The sequence below is a fragment of the Mytilus californianus genome, unplaced genomic scaffold, assembly GCF_021869535.1.
Source record: "Mytilus californianus isolate M0D057914Y unplaced genomic scaffold, xbMytCali1.0.p SCAF_8, whole genome shotgun sequence".
Classification (NCBI taxonomy): domain Eukaryota; kingdom Metazoa; phylum Mollusca; class Bivalvia; order Mytilida; family Mytilidae; genus Mytilus; species Mytilus californianus.
In genome coordinates, this window is record NW_026262734.1 from 35045037 (window position 1) to 35068365 (window position 23329).

Below are 23329 nucleotides of genomic sequence, written 5' to 3' on the forward strand. Positions count from 1 at the left end.
TCTATATACAAATGTTTAGTATAAAATCGTCCAATATTTTTTCGCGTTGCTTCGCTCGGCAGTATAAATTCAATTATCGGGAACTACGCCCTCTTTCAAATATCTTGGATCCGGCCATAACCACAAATTGTATAGCACAAAAAAATAATAAATGATTGTCGTTTGACTTTGATAAATACGTTTTAAAAACAACAATGTTTGAACATTAGACATCTCGCACGAGATTTAGAAGTTTACGACTACATACTGAATTGGATTTTTTCCTGGATTTAGAGCTCACTTAACACGGAAATGTGATACTGGCGTGTAATCTAATGTACACATATTCTTGTTTCTGATGTTTCTTTTAATATAAATATTCATTTATTTAGTTATATATAATCCCACTAACTAATAATTATGTATCTTTTACTGATAAATTATCATTACATTTTATAGAAACTACATATAATCTGCTATACAGTTATGAAAACTAATGGTCCTACAGACACTCTATGCTTTTGAAATGACACAAGGTCTTGCTTTTCTAGAGTGTTTATGTACTCTTTTACTTAATTTGCGATATGTACAAAAAAGAAGATGTAGTACGATTACCAATGAGACAACTCTTCACAAGAGACCAAATGACACAGAAATTAACAACTATAGGCCACTGTACGACCTTCAACAATGAGCAAAGCCCATACCGAATAGTCAGCTATAAGAGGCCACAAAATGACAAATGTAAAACAACAAAAACGATAAAACTAACGGCCTAATTAATGTACAAAAAAATGAACGAAAGCACAGCAACAAATGATAACCACTGAATTACAGGCTCCTTACTTGACACTCACATCCATACATAATGTGGCGGGGTTAAACATGCTAACGGGCCTGGTGTAACAGTACGAAATAATTGATTAATATTCTAGACTGCATAATTATTCTGTATTTATTAGTTGTAGTTGTTTTTAAGATATTGTTCAGTAGCTGTGAATACTCTACGATCGGTACATGGAGTTTATTTTGAAATACTAGTAATTGTTGTTTTTGTGCTTCGTTTTAGTCGGACGAGTCAATCGCTTTCTTACTGTTTTAATTATGAGTAGACATGATCATTTGATAAACATACTTCTATGATCTCTTTTGGCTTTAACTTGGACATTTATAAAAATTATGTAGCAAAGAGATGCATGCATAAAATAAGTTCTCGACATAAATTGGCTAAAATATCAGATAAGAATTTAGCCTCAAGCTATAAAACTTACAAGCTATAATTAATACGACGAAGATTAAGCCTCAAACCATAATACTTATGATGATGATGATACTGATGTATGTCTTATATCCAGCGACAAATATTACATATATATTAAGGATGATGAAATGATAGCGATTCGCTGGATCTAATTGTCCAACAAAATAATTGAACCCGTAATCGAGGCTGGCCTGCTACCAGTCAATTCCATATTTAATAAAAACCTGTTCATATATTTTATGCTTTAAGTGCATATAAAGTGCATATATTATTATTTTAGCAACACTTGTTTTGTTTTGATATCATGTTTTGTTGCATAATTTGTTTGAAATTTCTCCTTGTTTCTTTGTATCAAAAGCTTAGTTTTTATTGTAAAATGGTGTTCCACAGCTTCCATTATCCTTGTGACTTGCTATTGTACTGATATCCAGTAGGCATACAATTGATATTCTAAATAGTAAAAAATATGTTTTAACAAGTAGAGATTACCCCGTTTTGATCCAGACTTCCTTACCACTAGCACCTAAGATACATACACTGACAAAATATTGTACCCGCACTCATATTACAATCATCCTGTCTGTCCGTCCGCCAGTCTGTCCGTTCAACAAATATTTTTTATTTTCTCTTCAAAACCATTAGTATGCTTAGCATGCATTCTTTTGTCGATTTATTCCTTACACTCCTGGGGTCAAACTATCAAACAGAGTCCAAATGGTGTGAATTACGACTACAGTGGCTCGTGCTGTCGTCAACAATAAGCAAATACTCATACCGTATTATCAGATACTAGTATATAAGGCATTGACTTTGAAAAATGTAAACTTTTCAAACGAAAATAAACATTTTTACAAGAGTAAAATTAACACAAAAATGACAGAAAGTAACCAACGACATCCACTGAATTGAAAGCATCTGACTTGGGAAAGCAAATATAAAATTTGACCTGATTAAACGCGTTTACCAGCGCTCGACACTCTGGTTTAACAGCACAATATAAGAAAAAAAAACCCTGTAAAATTCAGTTGGAAATAGCCCCAACTAATCAATATTGAATTAAGCCCAAAACAATCACATTTTTATGATGAAAGACACAGAGTACCGATCTTCAAGTACTCCCAGGTACTGAAAGCTTATTCTTAAATGTTAAATTACCTGAGAATATTAAACGTATTTAGTTAAAAAAAAATAATAAGGAGATATGGCATAATTGCCAATAAGAAATGAAGTTGATGTAAGCAATGATAGGCAACCGTACGGCCTTCATCAATGAGAAAAATCCATACCGTATAGTAGACTATAAATGAAACCAACTTGAAAAATATGAAACAATTCAATTGAGAAAACTACCGGCCTGATTTAAAACAAAACAAGTTACGAAAAACAAATATAACAGATATGAACCAACGACAGCAAGTGAACCACAGGCTCCTGACATGGGACAGACACATTAAGAATGAGTGCTCAACCCCCACCCCCTAAGCCTTGGACAGTGGTGCAACAGCACGACATAAGAACAACCTGTAAAAACCTTCTTCAGAGAGCTTGGTTTACACATATATACATATTCAAAGTAATTATTGATATAAAATGTGTTTCGGCCGTATATCACCTTCAGTGGTGATCCTATGCATGAATATGTCGTAGAGTTTAACTTTTATATATAAATATATACCTCTAATGCGAGACAAAAATTGAAACTAAACATTTTTGCTTAACTCAATCAATATGTGATAATTTTAGAATCCACTTCTAGTTGGATTAGTAAGAGTTGTCTTAATCCAAAAACAACTATGACAATATCAAGCCTTACTTATTAAAAGTACGTGTTAAAAAGAAAATTACTGTAAAGACTGAAGTGGCAATATAGTTGTCTTAAAAGTGTAACAAGTATATAAATTGGCATTTTCGTCCACTTTTAATCAGAGATACCTGGGACAGGAAATTTTTTTAGCCAATTACTATGAACTATTAATTGATATTTTACTATCCACAGCGGTCAATGTTTATATGCAGATTAGTCATCAATTGCTAATAAATCACACCTTCCAAATTACAATCTATATAACGAATTGGTGTACACATTTATTTACATATATCATTATATTATTAATTACAAAATTCTTCTTTTTTAATGTTAGTTGACTTTTATTTGAAAGAAAAGTGTATGTCAACTATTAAAATTTAAAGAAGTACAAGACATGTATTAATTATTTTTAAATATACACATCCCTTTGTCGAACGTTTTCCCTAGGGAAAAAAATCGGAGATTGTAAATAAACAAGATTAATTGCAGAAGAAGATATTGTTTGAAATGATGCTTGATAAAGTATGATGCAATCCCAGTTATCAACTTTAACAGAGACAAATTCTGACTAACACTTTGAATTCGATATTTCTGAAATTGCTTGAAAAATCTCTGTCATATAATAAATACCCTAGGAAATTAAATATTATAAAACATTAAGAGACGAAAGGAAAAAGGGACACCAATCTGATAACGACAAATAAAAGCATGTCAAATATTAAATAATAAAAGGTTCATCAGCAAAGTATATCGAAAAACAAAGTCATGGTCAAAACCATGAAAGACAACTCCAATCAATCGTATGATAGGTAAAGATACGTGTATATACGTGGTCTTATGACAGTGAAGTTTTGGCAGCAATCTCAATAATCACGTTTTTCATTATCTTAGAAATACTTGATGTTGATAAAATTTATCCTGAATGGGTTTTATAGTTTAGGAATACTTAGTTAAAACTTGAATGACGCATTTAACAAAATTAATAGGTTAGCAATAACCGGTCCCGTTACGTGCGTACGTCGAGTTAGGTACGTATGTCATTTTATTGGAAATCTCTAGTATGTGTAATCAGCTTATAGGATATTTCAGTTATCCTTAAGAAAAGATTGAGAGCTGCTGCTTGAAGATGTCCGATGCTTTTATTCCTCACATGCAATAAATGGAAGAGCTAGGAAACCGCTAGTGAATGTTGAATATAAATGTTGACTTATAATAGATATACATGTAGCTCTGCTCATTGTTAATTTGATTTAAAGGTTAAAACAATTAGTGAAAATAAATCATTAGATGAATTCTGAAATCATATCCGAATTAATGAACATGTGTGTACTAACACAACTTACCATAATGATAACGAGGCCGGGATAATGTACCGGTACTAGATGTTTCTATCATAAATGTAAATATGTTAATAACATTTTGATTTAAGAAAAATTAAAAAAAATTAAAAAACAAAGTTGCTGCTTGTCATTCAATTAAATGATTACTAACAGTACACTATATACATGATTCAGACACAACATTATTTTACTAATATCAAAACCGCCGTAATTTTATTTTGAATCTACAAATTAATTGAAATCAATGATGGAATCGCATAAATTCTAACTAGACTAGATGCGTTGATCCTTGTAAGCATCTCCTACTATGCATGCATTATATCATCAAGTGATTCCAAGTTCTGTAAAATCACACAATAGGGAATAGTACACAATCGGTAGATGTACAATCCAAACACACACTATTCTGGTACATTAAGAACTAAGACAACGAAAACATGTATCTAGTTAGTTGAGATATGGACATTTCGTACCGTTCTTCCAATTCCTTATGTTGACAGTTAAACTTGAGAAGTGTTACTTCCAGTTGATTTTCCTCATAACCCTGATGGGCAATTTCTGCTTTTGAACCAAGTATGTCTGATATAGACATGTACACACACAGCGTAACGATTCAGATGTGAGTGTCATATGATTTTGCAAGGAATATGCTGCTAATGAGAAATAGGAAGTTGATAATTGAAAATCTGCATGACATCATCAAGTCTATCAATTACTTTTATTTGCAGTATTCCATTGCACAGCAATGATCAGAATATAAGGTAGGCCTTCTTGTTTCAGAAGTATCTGTATGTTCATTTGGATATATGAGATATGCAAATAATGGCTGAAATGTTGGTTCATCAATATATCTTAACATGAAATTAAAGAACTTGGCAAGATGTTTTATTCTTTCTCTTTAGAAGTCTTTGTTTGAATATTGCTAAACGTGTGTTAACAAACAAACCGAACCACGTTAATAAAAAGAAGGGGAAAGTCCATGCATAGCATATATGTATAGAACCTGACAAAATCAAAAGTTAGTCAACCAGCGGAACAAATGGAAAACAACTGTTATATATCTGACTTGATACATGAATTTTTCGAAGAAAATGGTGTGTTTAACTTGGTTTTATAACTACAATGTATCAAAATCTCCAACTTGTTTGACAGTTGTTTATAGTTTCGTTTTTTGACAAAATTGGGTTATCAACCCATACTGACATACTTGGTAAACGTGACAATCATTGGGATTATGCAAACAAAACTGTGTTACCATACACGGCAGACATACAGTTTCTGAGCAGAAAATTGACTAACCAAGGTTATGTCAAAGATCGTCTCGTCCTTTTTTTAAAACATTTCATCGGAAGATACCCAGACCTAGTTGATAAGTAATCCGTATCAAATTCACAAATAATACATGATGGTCTTGAAGTATACATTCTAGGTATTGATGTTGTTTATCATCTAAAATACGTGTTTTAGTGTTCTTTTATTTTTGTTTTTGTAGATTACTAATCGTTAAGGAGTAGTCCCTTTTTGGTAATATCCTTTTCGCGTGGCTCGGTACTAGTGCATCTCTCAAATATGTTGTTGTGCTGTGGTCATTTTTTGTATTCTTGTCTTTCATTTCTACTTATGTGCTTTGTATATATGTCATTATGTTTTTCTTTGTTGATATATTTGTTAGTTTTTATAGTGATTAAGATTATAACACGATGTGGACTGCTGTACCCCTATTTTTGACATTTTTACCTATTATGTCTGTTTGTTGGAGGTTAAGCTATCCATAAAACTAGTTTTAATTCATCATTTCTACATAAGGAAATGACTGCTTCAAGTCAGGATTATGACAGTTGTTTTCCATTCGTTTGATATGTTTGCGCTTTTGATTTTGCCATTTGTTTAGGGACTTTCCTTTGAGTTTGTTTTGTTATTATTTTACTTTATACGACACAACTGACCTAAAAAACCTAAACAAGCATACAAACAAATCTGACAAAGAGGTCAACGAATACAAAGTATGTAGTTGATAGTACACACAGTAGAGTAAGATATAAAGACATACACAAGTAAAACAATTTTGACCTGAAACGACCATTTTGATCTGACCAGCTTTTAAAGATCACAGAATAAATTAAAAACAAATTTTTAAGAGAACAATTGAAGGTCTTTCCACAGCAATTTTCAAATTGATGAAAAGAAGCTAGTTCCTGTTTACTCAAAGTTAAATTGGCAACTTATGATCAGTTTCTTCATACTGATGCGATACATAAGTGGTTTCTATATAATTCTGAGTGAAATAAGGGAGATAATGTGCTACCTCCGGTGAAGTGAATATCATTTCCGGTCTCATATGATAGCTTCTTTCAGACTCATTCCAAAAATATAGTTTTTATATACTTTTGCATGTAAACAAGGAGATAATTGACCACTTCCGGTTTATCAAAAGCCATGTATAGTCTTTAGTGATAAGTTTATGTATTTAAATTATAAAATATATGGATTCCGCGTACTTTTCATTGAAAAAAGTGCAAAAATGTGCACTTGCGGTTTTCTCAAGGTCACTTCTTGTTGTCATTTTTCAAGGTCATATGTCACCCAACCTTTTGTAAAAGGTCATATGGCTTTATAATGAACCAAGTTGATGTAATAATTAATAAACCTTATACTTAGACATTTCATGGGCACTAACTCCTATAATATACCATTAGATTGTTTCAGACCAAATGTAACATATCTTCATTACAATAAAGCAAACATTTTGCACTTGTTCTTTTATATGTATCTTTAAAAGTGCTGGAGAAAATGCCAAAACAAGGAAAAGTCAAAATTGAGAACTTGATCTTGACCTTTGATCTTGACCTCATTTTCAAAGTTAGGACCTAGGGACATCAAATAAAAAGACTCCAGGATTATACGGTTAACGGTTCATGAGTAAAAAAAACATACCGACAAATTTATTTCGTAAAGGTAGATAACTCCAAAACATTTTCATCGAATCGATTCGATCCAAATTAGGCAAAAATTCCTGAGGATGTAACGAACAATTTAGAAAAAGAATTTTGTCGATATCTTTATTTGTTACGAAGGAGATGCAATCACATGATAAACAGTGAATAGGGAGATAACTCTTACAAAGAAAATTGTTTGGCTTAGCAGGGTAAAATTTAAAAGCGCATAAACTATAGGATACAATATGAGAAAGATCTAATCGACATATTGCGAAACAAAAATTTATCACAAGAACAAAATTTGACGGAAGGAAAAAAAATTCTTTCCACCCATAAAGATCAATTTTGATATTGAAATATTAAAACTCAGTTAGATATATCATATCCAGCGTCAAAAGAGGGACGAAAGATACCAGAGGGACAGTCAAACTCATAGATCGAAAAAAAACTGACAACACCATGGCCAAAAATAAAAAGACAGACAAATAATAGTACAGATGACACAACATAGAAAACCAAAGACTAAGCAACACGAACCCCATCAAAAACTGGGGGTGATCTCAGGTGCTCTGGAAAGGTAAGCAGATCCTGCTCCACATGTGGCACCAGTCGTGTTGGTTATGTTATTACAAATCCGGTAAATAGTCTAGTTCGGTAAGTCACATTCTTGAAAAGGGAGGGTATTGTAGTTACGACATAAGGAACATATCCGATATCATCTGTGAAACGGTTATTCCATAACGGTCAACCAACTCGTGATGGCGTCCGTAAAATTTACGAAGGGATGACTTCAACGTCACCATTTGGAACTCTTGGTTTAATAGCTTCCTTATGAACAGCAATCCTCTATCAAGGAAATCATGATAGGAAACAAAAGATATCAAATGATAGCTTATTGACACTGATTCCAAAAATAAGGGAGATAAATTGTTACTTCCGGTTTGAAAAATGTCACTTTCGGTTTTATTTGATAGTTTACTTGATACTGATTCCAAAAATATATGGTTCAATATACTTTTACATTAAATAAGTACAAAAAATAGCTACTTCCGGTTTACACCAGGTCACTTCCGGGTGGCTTTTCGATAGTCAAGTGGCTTGCCACGTAATGCAAAAAGTCCCATGGCTTCATCATGTATACATATGAGGTAAAAGCAAAGGTCAAAATCTAGAACGTCAAATTTACCAATGACCTTGAGCTCAATTTTAAGGTCATAAACCAAGGGCTTCAAATCAAAAGACCATAGGTCTTAATTATACATGGTTGATGAGTTATATCACTATATGCCTAATTTTTAATATAAGAGGGAAGAAAACTCCAATTAATGTTAGTGTACCCTTTCAGCCAAAATTTATGTGTTACGACATGTCGCAACTTACAATTTAGTAAAAATATGTTGTCAATATCTTATACAGTTTTTGAAAAGAATTGAAAATAAGCCAAAATCAAAATTTAAAATATGACCTTGGCCTCTGACCTTGACCTTATTTTCTTTTTTTGGACCAAGGACCTCAAATAAATAGATCTTAGGTCTCTATCACTTATGGTTTACAAGATAGAAATGCATATCACTTATATCAAATGCATAAGGGGAAATAACTCTCATATGGAGTGTTCGTATGGCTTCGGTCAAAATTGAACAAATCATGCGAAGGATATAACGAGCAATTTTATAAAATGAATTTGTCGCTTTCTTATACGGTTACGGAGCAGATGCAGTCACAATGAAAACAGTGTTCGGGGAGATAAATCCTACAAAGAAAATTATTCGGTTACGCAGGGTGAATTTCAAAGGCGCATAAACTGTTCGATATCATATACCAAACCTCTAAGCGACATCTTGCGAAACAAAATTTATACGCAAGAAATAAAAGTGGCGGAAGAAGAAAAAAAAATTATAATCACAACAAATACAATAGGTCTTTCCATCGAAAAGTGGAAAGACCTAAATAATAATCAGAACAAATACAATAGGTCTTTCCACCGAAAAGTGGAAAGACCTAATAATAATCAGAACAAATACAATAGGTCTTTCCACAGAAAAGTGGAAAGACCTAATAATAATCAGAACAAATACAATAGGTCTTTCCACAGAAAAGTGGAAAGACCTAATTATCATAACATATTCAGTATTTCAGTAAATTTTCAGACTTATCCACTGCGGTAAGTTAAAAACTGTTCCAACAATTCGCTTGCAATACATTAGGATCTAATCAATTTATGTACAGACTGTTCATTAGTTTTTATTTACCTGTACTAATCAACAATATATAGAATTGTCTGAAAAGCTACTGAATTCAAAGATTCAAAGTGTTCGTTAGACACATATCGTTGTTGAGATATATCATGTTTGATATTCTATATATATATATATATATATATATATATATCAATTATGTATCTTTTATCAGTAATTTATCATTGGCTAAATTTTTTATGAAACGAGAGCTAGAATTACAAAACGAGTATGTTCCAATAGTATATAGTTTTTTGATAACATGAGAATAAACATGAATCTATTGGCTGCACTTCTGTAGACAATTCAATTTCCACTAGAACTCAATTTACGGCTAAACCAGTGCCACTTTCACTATGAGGTTTCGTAAAAAATTATATCCTAGAACGGAAAATTGATATGCACTACTATTTTATTCAATGGTCAAAACATAGTGCTGTGCGGCATATTTTCAACATTTATATGCCCCGAACTTTCAAGAGTTTAAACTGATACTAAAAGTCCGTACTACCTCTCCTTTCACTTTGGGTCTTTCTCAGAATTCAAGTTCGCCGCTATACATGTGTACTTATACTGGTAACATGCCCAAGTTATGTCTCTATGAGATGAAACATAGAGATCATAAATGGGAACCAGTACAAAAACAATATTACATATCTCCCCAAAAGAGGCGTAGTTTGTGAAAAAGCTTTATTTACAAAGTGCAAACCTATATTTTGTAAAAGGACATTGAAAGTAAAAATTCTGAATTTTTTGTGTTTTTATGGATGAAAGACTTATTAGCAAGGTCTGACATATCTTATTTCCCGGTGCTCATTAAGGATACTTTCGAGTGATTCCTTTATTTTTACCTTTCGTATTATTGAAAGAACGGATATGAGTATACGTCCTTGAACAAAATCAGTATATGCACGGCAAAAAAAAAAAAAAAAACAACACAAAAGCAAAGGAACACTTTTGTGTAATGCAGCTTCCTCCACCAATGAAATCTGCCCGCCATCATATACCCAAAGTCACTGAAATTGGTTTTTTAACAAACATCAAAACAATGTTTTTGCCATTTTGGCCTTTTAGAAAACTTCATTTCACCAGTCCAATGATGCTATGATCAATTGTGACTAGTCACATATCGTCAAATATAAACTCATCAAATATAACATGACCCTTTACAGAGTGTACATGTCACTATGTCAATGTGCTGTTCATGAATAATATCATTGCGTTGATCCAGACCGACTTTTTAGAATGATTTTGGGAAAGAGTTTTGGAAGAAGAATCCGATTGAAAAAAATCACGTTTTAATTTATCATTTGATCAATATCATGAATCATTGCCGTGATTTAGCTGTTGATTGCATTTATATACCCATCGCATATCTATTACATTGGTTTGCATAAAACAAAAACATATGTTGAAGAAGTGACTGAGACAATATTCTAAAAAAAGGAGAATAAAGCAACAAAATATCTGAACTTTACATGAACTGTTCTGCCATGTTGATAAATGAATTTGTTGAAATCATATTTAGATTTACGGTTACTATGAATAACTATGCAATTTATATACTGATCACACCACAATCTGAATGTTGACACGATAAATACATAATTCATGCATTCAGTCAAAATTATTTAAGTTTGTTAATACAAATAAAAAAAATTGGCATTAAAATTTCATTTTCAGAAGTGTTAAAGTAGTTTTTTTCTCATTTACTATCTACTTTTCACATGTTTATGAATCATTTATATTCTTGATTCATCGCTACCCTCTTTTATTTTTCTCTCGATAACCGTGCATTCTGTCTGTATCAATCAATATATTCCTTCACCAACCTGCTCTCTTGGCAATATGATACCGTGTTCTCCTTTTTTTCTTTGATGCTGTTCAACTGCACGTACTACTTGGAGGATAGCTTATGTTAGATAATGATATGGAATTCAAATTCAGATTTTTGAAAAAAATAGTGGCAGGGGCAAGATATGTATGTACTCACCTTACCGTTACATGTGTGCGTAAAATAAAAATAGTAGCAAACTCTTACATTGGGCTACATTTTCAACCAAATATTGCTTCGGACAAGTTTTTTTTACAAAAATTATTAGGATTAAATTTGATCATAATTTAGTTACACTAAAATTGTTAATGCTAGTAAGATTTTTTGTGTACATCCTGGCTGATATTATGTGGATAACGTGAACAGAAAGAGAAGAGGTGTATTAATTCGTGTTATAAAATCCGTACACGCACTTTATAAACCCCAAGTCGATTTACATTGCACTTAAATCAAATTGATAACATTTTATACAAAATTACATAATTACATAATTCTAGTTCTGAAACTAATTTGAAGTTAATGTACCACATGTGCATCGCGGGTTTTGGTTTGTTTTCCTTGTCAGTTGAGCAACATTTGAAAACCTTGAATAGGAATAATACACTTAATTTAATTGATATAATCGTTCACTCCTATAGCGTAACAGTGATGTATGCCAGTAGAAGAAATATGAAATATAAAAGCAATTAGATGATTAGATGTATGTGTATCTACCAACTATACATATACTTTTCTAAGTAATGTAAAGGGCGTGCAATAGAGAATTCGAGGAAAAGTCAAACAAATCTGAACAATGTACCAAATAGCTGACAGAAATCAAAATTGGTTCAAAATATAACTATCAGCCATTACTGATGTCCCTGACTAAGCATGGCAGCATGAACATATGGCAGGGTTTGGCTTGTTTTTTTAAATCTCAAAATATGTCTTTTATGATGTCAATCCATGGAAACATGAGTTACAATTGCATCATAAGCAGTACATAAAAAACAGAATCTTGAGCAATGCTATGAATAAATTTGTACAGAGTTTCAATGTAGTAGTTATATTATGTTGCCGTCTTGTTTAATCCTTTTTTTATTTAAAATCAAGTCTTAACTCCCATGTTTCTATATTTATATTATCATTAAACAATTATCACAAGGGGTACACTGTACTTATATTTAGTATATACGCATCTTTATGCATCTTTGGTTTGATGCGAAAAATAAATATTAAGATTTTTTTTTTCGAAAAGAAATATATATTATAAAAGAGATGTAACAAAATTATCAAAAATTCACATATAAAGGCAAAATTTGACTCATAATGAAAGCGAGGCATATTCATTTCAATAATATAATTTTTATTCTTTTAACGTTCAATATTTTGAACCTCCGACGAGAGTAGTGATGCAATATTAAGAGTGAAAATAGAAAATGATATCCAAAAACTTCACTCACTTTAAAAGAAAATGTCGAATAACGAATAATTCATCAACCAATTGTGCCCCTCTTCTTGTCGACTTGTTTCTTTATTATTATGAGGCTGACTTCATACAGGAACTTCTTAGGAAGAAAGATAAGAAGTTAGCAATATCCTTTAACGCTACGTTCCGCTATATAGATGATGTTCTCTCACTAAATAATACAAAATTTGGTGACTATGTTGAACGAATCTATCCCATCGAGCTAGAGATAAAGGATACTACAGATACAGTTAAGTCTGTCTCGTATCTTGACTTACATCTAGAAATTGACAATGAGGGTCGGTTGTAAACAAAACTTTACGACAAAAGAGATGATTTCAGCTTCCCAATTGTGAACTTTCCATTTCTATGTAGCAACATTCCAGCAGCGCCTGCATACGGAGTATATATCTCCCTATTGATACGATATTCCCGGGCTTGTGTTTCCTATCATGATTTCCTTGATAGGGGATTGCTGCTCACAAGGAAGCTATTAAAACAAGAGTTCCAAATGGTGAAGTTGAAATCATCCCTTCGTAAATTTTACGGACGCCATCACGAGTTGGTTGACCGTTATGGAATAACCGTTTCACAGATGATATCAGATATGTTCCTTATGTCGTAACTACAATACCCTTCCCTTTTCACGAATGTGACTTACCGAATTAGACTATTTACCGGATTTGTAATAACATAAGCAACACGACGGGTGCCACATGTGGAGCAGGATCTGTTTACCCTTCCAGTTTTTGACGGGTTTCGTGTTGCTTAGTCTTTAGTTTTCTGTGTTGTGTCATATTTACTGTTGTTTGTTTGTTTGTCTTTTTATTTTTGGCCATGGCGTTGTCAGTTTGTTATCGATCTATGAGTTTGACTGTCCCTCTGGTGTCTTTCGTCCCTCTTTCATCAAGATGTATCTAAAGGTCACAATAAAAAATCCTGTAATTATTACTTTTAAAAGGAAATTTATGATTTGACAAATCTAATATGGTAGTTCTAAAATGTATATATCTACATCGTAAGCTTGTGTAATCTCTGAATAACATATCAAATTTTAAGAAATGTTAAGATTAACTACATAATTGAAATAAAGATCTGAAAAAAATCAACTAAGAAACATAAAACTTCATGTCTGAACGATTGCAAGCAAATAAGAGTAAATATAAAAAAAAACCTTATGCCGTTTATTGTGATCACTGCATAAAAGAATTGGAATAAAACTAAGATAAACAAAGATTTTCAGTCATAGCTTGAGGTATAACTAATATTCAGTCACATCAAACACGTATGTATTTGATAGTCTCAATAGTCATGATTGTAGTCCCGAAATAAACCAAAATTGTATGTGCCAAGTGTTTAAACTTGCATTCAAAGTGGAACATAGTATATGCATATTATTTCCGTAGGGCTAGTAAAACATATCACCCTTAACCTGCAAAATACCAACCGCTATATAGATGACGTTCTCTCATTAAATAATTCAAAATTTGTGACTATGTTGAACGAATCTATCCCATCGAACTTGGGATACAGGATACAAAATATACAGTTAAGTCTGATTCATATATTGACTTACATCTAAAAATTGACAATGAGGGTCGGTTGTAAACAAAACTTTACGACAAAAAGATGATTTCAGCCTCCCAATTGTGAACTTTCCATATCTGTGTAGCAACATTCCAGCAGCGCCTGCATACGGAGTATATATCTCCCAGTTGATACGATATTCCCGGGCTTGTATCTTTTAATATGATTTCCTTGATAGAGGGTTGCTGCTCACAAAGAAGCTATTAAACCAAGAGTTCCAAGTGGTGAAGTTGAAATGACCCCTTCGTAAGTTTTACGGACGCCATCACGAATTGACCGTTACGGACTATCCGTTACACAGATGATAGTGGATATGTTCATAATGGCGTAACTACAATCCCTTCCCCTTTTTCCGAATGTGACTTACCGAATGATACTTATTACCGGGTTTGTACTAACATGAGCAACACGACGGGTGCCACATATGGAGCAGAAACTGCTTACCCTTTCATGGAGATTATTAGGCTCAGTTTATTAGATGATCAGCCCCAGTTTTTGGTGGGGTTCATGTTGCTCAGTCTTTAGTTTTCTATGCTATGTTTTATGTACTATTGTTTGTCTGTTGGTTTTTTTTCTTTTTTAGTCATGGCGTTGTCAGTTTTTTTCTACTTATGAGTTTGAATGTCCCTCTGGTATATTTCGCCTCTCTTTGAGTAAGTTTCTAACTCTTTTAACTGTATTTTTTGTCAATTTCAAGTAGTGAATACATTCGTTTTTATCATTAAATCTGATTTTGTTTTCTAAAACATAATTATACAAATAAATCAAATAACCAAGATATTTTTATAAGTGTAATAGAAATTGAAAAATTCTCATAAACAGATTTGACACAAAATTCAGAAAAAAATAAACAAGTATTGTCAACTTTATAATGATACTAATGCTAATGATTGGGATATTTCGTGTTTATTTGAAATGCACTTAGAACTCATTAAAGTACACAGAATATCGACAAATAATAAATGTACATGTTTTAATACGTTGTTTACTTCCAGAAAGACAGTAACTTGAAAATTTGTGAAATAGGAATTATAGTACTCGTAAAAACATCATTTATAAAAAAAAAAAGAAAAGTTATTAATTAAAGTAATCTTCAAAGTTGTTTTTATAATTAAACGACGACGAAAGAGACGATTTTACAGGCATATTTTTAAATTGCATTTAATTGGAGATGTCACTCTGGATCTTGCCCACAGAGTGTACGTATGTTTACTAATATTGAAGAGTTAACTGAGCTGTCTTAAATTTCTATAAAAGGGATATTTTAATCGCTCAAACCAATTATCACATTTACAAGTATTAAAATACATTTTTGATCTAGATAATGTCCAGAACAGTAAAAATCTGTCAATTCTGTTGATGCATAAATTGAGTCTCTTTTGTTTTCTTATGTTGTCTTGTTGATGTCCTTCTGTTTGGCTGCTAATAATTGTTATAGCGTCCCTATCTCAGTATTTATTTTTTGAAAGGTATTCATTCGGATTACTTAATATCCTTTATATAGACTTTAACAAACCAATAATTATGCATGTGTAAGAAATATTGTTATTTCACTCCTATGCATGCATACGGCGAAATGTGTTGGCAAGATATTGTCAGTGACGTTAAATCAAAAATGAAGTCAGAATGCATAGAAAAGGTTATTGTTTCTTGTAATTTCTACTATATCAACATTAATTTTCGTGCAAATTTTTTTTATATCCATAAACCTATTGACAAGGGTTACAGTCATGCCGTATTGTGAAGTAATTCCGCTGTAAATAAAAGAAGGAGATTTGATAAGAGCAATTATTTGGACTCTGAAATTGCTTAAACAGTACACATACACGATATAATAACAGGGAGAGTAATGGCGTCGAGTGAAAATGAGTACATGTACTTTTTTAAACTGACATTTATCTTGATTATGTTTGAGGAATTTGTACCAATATTTATGAGAAAATCACTGATGCTTTTTAAAAGATGAGAGAAATTTAGAGGCAAAAATACCAAGTTATTTTTCTAAAATAATGAAAATGTAATATAACATAATCATAAGCAAAGAATTGTGCCTCAAATTTAGAACAAGTTTATGTAAAGAAGATATTCCTTTTTCTTTAAATCCGCTGATGCCTATCTTTTGAAAATGAAAAGTTGGGTATGTCTGTCCAAAGTTTAGAAATCTCCAAGAAACCAAAATTTTGAGCCAATGTCTAAACGTTCGACCACATTCATCTCTTAAAATTGGCATATGAAGGTATATTTTGATGACATATTTGAATTAACAAGATGAAAAATAGCCGGTATGCATTTGTTTTGTCACACAATCACCGTGGAATCAAAACTCTATAGTATGGAACTCGTAATAATAAATTTCATACTTCCTACAATGTACGAATATTTAATATTTACAGCCAGTTTGTAGTCTGATTTAATATATTCTGTTCGACGTAAAGATTAGAACTTTGAGTCTTGGAATAAAAAAAATTAACATATGCAGTATAAATTCCGTGCTCCAATTTTTTTCTGTGTTAAACTTTATTGGGTACGAACAAATCGATAGTTGAGAAAGGCAGCCTTAGTTTAAAAAAACCACAATAATACACGCGCGACATCGCGGGTCCGTGACTGAAATAAAGTACCTTCGCTTTATTTGTAGCCTGAATTTTTAGTATACGTATTTTCATCTGATAAAGTCATGCTGATTATGAGGTGCACAGTTTTCTGTGTTTTCAAAATCTTTTTGTTTCAACCAGTCCTGGTTTTCTTACTACACCCGGGGTGAAGAAGGTGAGTAGGTGTATTCGTATGGTTTATTTTTGCCTTGTATTTATTCATGTTTTGGAAATGTTAACTTTCTGGAGTAAGTCCCGTCACGGCCAGGCTATTGAATTTGGTAGGCAAATGTTCATATTAAATTTGGGCCGATACAGTGAGTTAAATATCCTCTTGTACACCATAACTTATGAAAGGAGTCTTATACGTAGCATACATATTTAATGTGACATATACTATTGGTATTGGTAGCCGGACCTTGTTAATTATAGGGAATATTAATTATGTGGAACACAAATTGAATGGTGTAATTTTTAATCTACATCATTGTTCTATATTAGTTATATTTAAAGTTGAAATCTTTGATTCGTCGTTTTTTCGTCTTGCCGGCTAACAAATTGAACCTCGTTATTTGAGTAGTATAGATACATTATCAACGTAGGATTTACAAACAAAAATGCAAGGCATTGCATACTAGGCAAATAGCTTCTTCGGAAAATGCCTGTACCAAGTCAGAAATATGCAATTGCTTTCTTTCACTATTGCTTTCACTTGTTCTTTGATTGATAGCGTTTTTATGGAATTCCCTTTTTAAATTTGCCTGGGTATTTTTGTTATACATTTTCTTATATACTAACTGTGCCAATATACTTCAGAACCTTGACAGCGGTGTCTTTGTTTATATCGTAATGTGTTTTTCTTTCAGGAAATCAAAGTTCTACGACTACTAAATTTCAGGCATATATAATTGTATGTTTACTAGTCTATTGTTGACAATCGCATGTTAATCTTTGAATTTAAATTTTGATTTATATTCTGGTTGGTGTCTTAACAAAGATAACTGATATTTTGTGCTGCTTTTTTCATTTACCAGACATGTCATTTTTACACTGGGTTATTAATCAATATACAGCATTGCTTCTAGTATCCATCATTTTTATTCCCTTTTTTAGTGAATTCTTTCTATTTATGGTTTAAGAAATAGCACAAGACTTGGAATGTGGTAATTTGTTTGTTTAAGTAGTATTTATGTACTAAATCGCTGTAAATGCTTTTGCAAATGGTATTTAGTTTTTCTTTCTGTAGAAAACATTACATGTTTAGTCTTACCCATAGGCTCATCTGATTTATATATTCATCTTTATAGTAAATTGTGCCCGAATATCACATATCAAAGAATAACAGTCGTACACGATGAAGATGAACGAATTCGAACAAACATTATCAGACTTTCATGGTCCTCTTTTACTTGCTATCTTATTCATTTCTTCCGTGCAAACTATTGTTTGACTTCCAGTACCAAAAGGTGTTGACAAATTCAGAATTTAATATGCAGTAAATCTTTAAAATTATTACAGTTCAAGGATATGTCAAAACCGTGTTGATAACTAAACACGAACAGCTCGCTATAATTAGTGTTACGTGCATTGGTCTTCATTTCAAAATGCACTTTACAAAGAGAATAGATTTTAATTGTAATTGTTGTATTTTGAACAACTTAAATGTCAAACCATAATAACCAAGGTTTTTTCCCCTATTACATTTGTAATTATATCTAATTTGACAATTATAATTTCATCAAATATTTGTATTTAAACCTTTAAAATCAAATCTAGTAGCATAGATTTGGACAGAGTTGTTCTCAACACAGGCAAGGTATCTTACTTTTTTATTTATCTAACTTTTTTAACAATGCTTTTATAAACTTACAACATACAAATTGCAAAGGAAAATACTCGAGGAAATCCCAAATGTAAACATTGTAGCTTACAATTTTTATCACCTATTCCAAGATGGCGTTCCGTAGGTGGTATTTTTATAATTATTGTTTGGACCAAATGCTTGATTTGAAACAGATGAACATTCGTCTGTTAACTTTTTCATTCGAGCGTCACTGTTGAATCTTTTGCAGACAAAACGCTCGTCTGGCGTATACAAATTTTAATCCTTGTATCTATGATCAGTTGTTTTATACGTTGAACTATACTATAAATCGTGAATTGAAAGATTGGTTGAGGGCTGATCCTAACATTTGTTGGAATGTTTTTCCTTCAAAATAAGTTACATTTTGTTTTATACCATTACTGTTTGACAATTCCTTGCATATTTCATTTTAGGGCATTTTCTGGATCCTTATAACGCTTATAATGTTACATTCTCATGAAAATTATGTTGCACTAAATTTTGTTTTAATTTTGAACATTGTTTATTTCTTAAATCAGTATTGTTTTATTTTGTTTCTTTTATTTTCAACACTAATTTTTTTATACTTTTGCAGCCATTACTTATGGCACGCTCAACGGAGTTGCGTGACATACTGTTATTCTACGTTTCTTTTTCGTCTTATTATTATATTTCGTCCACTTTTTTGTCCAGCTTTTATCTCGGAATTGTATCAACCAATTTTAATGAAAATATGCCATAATGTTCACCAGCATGTTCAGATTTGCAAACGGGGTATGGAATTTTCAAGATGGCTACCGTTGCCATGGACTCTACTAAAATAAGAAAATAATTCAAAATTCTAAATCCTACATTATAAGACCTAACTAGATGAAACGTTATGGAATTGTTACCTGGTATGCCTAGATGTGCAGAGAGTATTTGGAAATTTTAAAATGGCTGCCATTGTGATGGAAACAGTGGGGAAGTTTAACATTGATCCTATAGGAAAATACATTTAAACAGCATTGTCTGTGAAAATATTACACCAAACCTAATTAAACTACATGGATATGTATCATGGCATGTGCCAATGAGATATCTGTCTTTGTAATTGGAAATGATCACCGTTACCATGGAAACATCAAAATTGTCCAAAATTTCAAATTGCTTCAAACCTAATTGAAACTAACAAATATGATAACTGGCATGTGTAGATGCGCTGTAGAACTTTGGAATTTTTTAAATGACTGCCGTTACCATGGCAGTTGAGGGACGAGGGTGCTATCCGGTATTGCTAACAACAGCAAATCTAGTTATGCATTCTGTTTGCTCATTTTGCTAATGTTTCTCTTTTCTTTAATGTAATAGACCATTAATGTCTATTTAGTAAACCACACACAGACCCTTGTAAATACACCATATCACTCTAATTGTAGGCTAATAGGTGCAAAAAAACTTGTTGAGAGCCATGGAAATTAACATCAGAAAAAATCCGATAAATTTCGTTGATTTCGCTATACTGCTACATCTTTGTACAAATACGGGTGAAATCACAGGTAATACTTCTAATTGTCGCTTTTTTCACCTAGTTTATGACCTTAACATATAGACTGGATAAAAATAAGATAATGAAACGATTACTACTGGTTACAGATATCACCGACACCATTTGTATTTTTGTTCGTTGTGAAAGGAACGACCAATTTAAGTAAGAAAAATGTTAAAAATTCTAGCATTGAGTTTCCTCAAATAATTACGGATACAAAGTAGCCTTTTTCGTATACAATAATGGTTTCCGTATACATTTACGTTCAATAGTCTGAAAATGATTGACAAAGACAATATTATGTTGTTAGCTTAGTAGCAGCTCGTTCATTATCATTACAGCCAGGTTAATCAACTATTGGAACTGTATCAACGATTTCATTTTCAGTAATTATTTGACATGCGAAGAGTCACAAGCATGTATTTAAAGACTTTTTTAAATTCTTCAGCGGTATCTTTATGTTGTTTTTATTTTCCTTTTACAATCCTTTTTAATGAACATTTGAATCTGTTTTTGTACTTGTTTTATTTCTGATACAGCAATTTTAGCGACTATGATTCAGAACAAAAACGTCGTTGTTCTAAATGTTGGGGCAATGCCAAGCATGTTATTAAATCAAATTTCCGAGAGACAAATACTTTACAAGAGCATGTAGTCGTTGATGATAACAAAAATACGAAAACAAAATTTTCACTTAATAAAAAGCATTCAAAACAGTTATTTTCATTGCAAAAACAGACTTGCATATAAATAAGCATGAATCTGCCACAAGGCTGCGTAACAAAGAAGTAGACACAAAATTATGAAACAACTCGTTTTGTCTCTCTTATATATTTCTTTTTATAAAGTTTGATATGATTTTTAATAATATTATTATGAACATTACCATATGTATAAATACTACAAGATCGGTCATTCAATGATAATAAATGTAAATATAATGCATTTTATTTCAGATGTTTCACACTTTAACAGCTGTATTTCTCTTAGTGTTAATGAGCGTCACCACGACAAGCGGTTGCAGACAATGTGCAGTCAATGGACAGCAATATAGGGGAAATTCCCGATTTCAGTTTACACAAGGCTGTTCGCGTTATAATTGCGTGTGTAACTGTGATGGTAGTTGGAACTGCCCTGCTCAGGATACAACAAACATCTGTTCTGGATCAAACATAAACAATGGTGGGTCTAGTTCGAACTGCAGAACTTGTCGAGTTAGAGGACAAACGTACACTGGAAACAGTCGTTTCCAATATAACAGTGGCTGTTACCGGTTTAACTGTGACTGCAACTGTGATGGAAGTTGGAATTGTCCGTCTAGCAGGACACAAAACATTTGCTAATAAGTATGTTTTGTCATTTAATTGCATTTGATTCAACGTAAATATAATTTTGAATAAATGCTGATCTTGAATGTTTCTTAGTTATGAAACTTATTTGAAATCGTTCAACACTTTATATAAAGTTATGAAAATAACGCTGCTAGTAGACAATCAGTCCCTGAGGGTATCATCGGCTCAGTACAACAGTAATTAGATGATTAATAATAAACCCTTCTATAACTGTCTGTTTATAAATTTTGAGTTTATTCAGAACAAAGGTTTCATTCCCTTCAGGCAGAGTTGATCTTAAGATAGATTTAGATATTTTTTTAGGTCCTTTTTGGTCAAATAGCTTCTCAACTATTTGGTTCTTAAACACCCTTGGGTTTCAGATATTCGTGTTTGAGCTTTCATGAAAAGGTGTATCCATAAAAGCTCTTCGGACGAATGATATTTATAAATTGTTGTAGTCATTTTTCTATACCAGTCAATCTTTTCATTCTGTTTTTTTTTTTTTTTTTTTTTTTTTTTTTTTTTTTTTTTTTTTTACGCAGTAAATACATTTTTTTTGCTACGTGTAAAAGAGAGGCAAAAGGTACCAAAGGGACATTCAAACTCATTAGTAGAACATACATGTAAGCTAACAACACCAGTGCAAAAAAAAATAAAAAGGAAAAATGACAAACAACAGCATACACATCACAACAACGAAAACTAAAGATTGAGCAACATGAATTAATTAACACTTTGATTTATTTAACTTTTAATATAAGGGGATTGTCATATCCTTCAATTTTGCTTTTTTAGATATGCGTTTCAACTAAAGAACTGATAATTACAAAAAGAATTATCATGATTATTTGATTAAAGTGTACCCGGACCAAAAATTCAATCCACGAGCTTTAGCAACAGAAGCATCATGACACCATAGATTTAACGATATACCGAATCATTGTATTTCTTAAATTGTGTTCAAAATGAGAGGCAAAAGGCAAAATTGGCATTCAACTTTATTATACACAAAAGTTGTAATTGATATACAAACCCATATGTCGAAAACAAAATGACAGTTCCAAGACAAAAAGGCGGAAAACTACAAAAAAAGACAAACAAAAGTATACAAAAAACAACAGAGAATACTATAGACTGAGCAACACGAACCCCACCAAAACCACGGGGTGATCGTATGAGCTTTGGATGAGTAGTCAAGTCCTGTTACATAGTTTGCACCCGTCGTGTTGTCCATTCAAATACAGACCATGGCCAATTAAAAAGTCTATTTCGGAAGGTAACATTCGAGACTGTATATAAGATAGATAATACAAGATAGACAAGTGAAAAATACAATGAAAACAATGGATTTGCATAACAAAAATTTAAGTTTGTAAAATGTAGTTACTTTTTGTTATAATATCAAACACACTCAGACTGATAGAAAAATTAAGTAAAATTGCTGCGTTAAAAGGTATAAACGCAATGTGTAGGCAGTCGAAAACCCGTGAATCATTGTTCAAAATGTATGTGGCCATTCTTTTTTTTTTCAACTGTCCCTTTGAAGTATCACCTGACCCTTCGGATGTCTTTGTGTATATTTTTTTAATGAACATTTGCCTT

The 23329-nt window shown here is 32.0% G+C and overlaps 1 long non-coding RNA gene across 1 annotated transcript; it reads left to right on the forward strand.

Moving 5' to 3' along the window:
- The first annotated feature begins 18788 nt into the window (after positions 1 to 18788).
- Positions 18789 to 21807, forward strand: LOC127711115 (uncharacterized). Its single transcript, XR_007986502.1, has 2 exons — positions 18789 to 18838; positions 21350 to 21807. It is a non-coding gene; the product is annotated as an uncharacterized LOC127711115 (long non-coding RNA).
- Positions 21808 to 23329: the final 1522 nt, after the last annotated feature.